Here is a 1,305-nt window from a genome sequence, read left to right on the forward strand (position 1 = left end):
TAAAATAACAGTCAGAATTTATTTGGGGAAGAAGGTTTGAAAAACCTTTCTAGCAGAAGTAGATATATTCCAGCTTAAGATATTTAGTATTACTCAGATATTCTGAATCAGACAGGTGCAATTTCATTTATTGTTTTCTCTGTGCTTTGCAGCAGGATAACGTCAAGCACAAAAAAAAAAAAAAAAGAGAAAAAGAAGGTTTATAATGTAATGCACATGGAAACAAAATGCATTTAGAAATCTGATTTTATTATTCCAGTCCAGGTAAATTCAGAAACATCAAGACACACAAGTAGGAACTGATTGCTGTGGTACATGGCAATATTTGATGATAAAAATCTATGTCAGGGACTATATAACTTCTTCTGGCTGACTTTTATGTGCATGCCCTGTTTTCAAAATCTGCAAGAAAACCCAGAGTGAGAAAAATCTCATCTGAGAATATTTGTCCCTCCTATGTGGTGAAAACAAATTACCTGAACAAACCTTCGAAACATAGTCTAGCAGAAACACAACTGATGTTTATCTTTTTCAATACTGATTTGGTTCACTACATTTACAGCAGGTCACTGAAAACAATTAACAATGTTCTAGTGGACAACTTACTGTGGGCAGAGACTATACCCTTCCAACTTAACTCTCATGAACAGTGAAACATGAAAACTATGCTCTTTCACAAATCTTTTGGGAGCTGCATCAAAGAGAAGGATGACAGAAAATGTAAGGTACAGGGAACAAAACACCTTTTCATACCTCTTCCTTACTAGCCCCCACTACACTTCAGGCTGTAAGTTACTGAACATCAGTGGCTGCTCCAGCTTGTGGGAGTTTCTCCACAGATACTTGTGGTGTCCCTGTGATTTGGACAGAAGACAAAAAGCTACTTCGATCAACCCTCTGCCCTGCACTTCACATGTCCTTATAAGAGCAGTGACAAAGGGTTCTGTATGGTCTGTTCCATCCTGAAGGATAAGCACAACACTCTCAACTCAATGACCATGCAAGAGGCGCTCAGCCAAACCAGCTTTCTACATAGGTGACAGGCTAACATGTCCAGCAAGGCGATGCAGACCATAACTTAGGCAGTTGAATGTCCTCTGGTGATAACTCTTCTGCTGATTCTCATGGAATGCAGATTGCTGGTTTAGAACAAGCATCTAACTTTCAAACACCTACAATTAAGTGGGATAAGTTCACCCGCAGTATTAGGGAAGAGGGTCAGTTTGATCCAAAAGCTGCAATAGTAGCTTTTAAACACAGTCCACTAGAAATGAAAGAGTCCAGGAGGAGGAAGAAAGAAGCAAA

General features: G+C 39.1%; 1 long non-coding RNA gene across 1 annotated transcript; it reads right to left on the bottom strand.

The window, feature by feature from the left end:
- Positions 1 to 228: 228 nt before the first annotated feature.
- LOC134173583 (uncharacterized) lies at positions 229 to 853 on the bottom strand. Its single transcript, XR_009968303.1, has 2 exons — positions 754 to 853; positions 229 to 402 (listed from the first exon to the last, which is right to left on the bottom strand). It is a non-coding gene; the product is annotated as an uncharacterized LOC134173583 (long non-coding RNA).
- Between the last annotated feature and the right edge of the window lie 452 nt (positions 854 to 1,305).

The sequence above is a fragment of the Pezoporus occidentalis genome, unplaced genomic scaffold (assembly GCF_034315485.1).
Source record: "Pezoporus occidentalis ecotype Australia unplaced genomic scaffold, CSIRO_AGI_Poc_V1 ctg54, whole genome shotgun sequence".
NCBI lineage: Eukaryota > Metazoa > Chordata > Aves > Psittaciformes > Psittacidae > Pezoporus > Pezoporus occidentalis.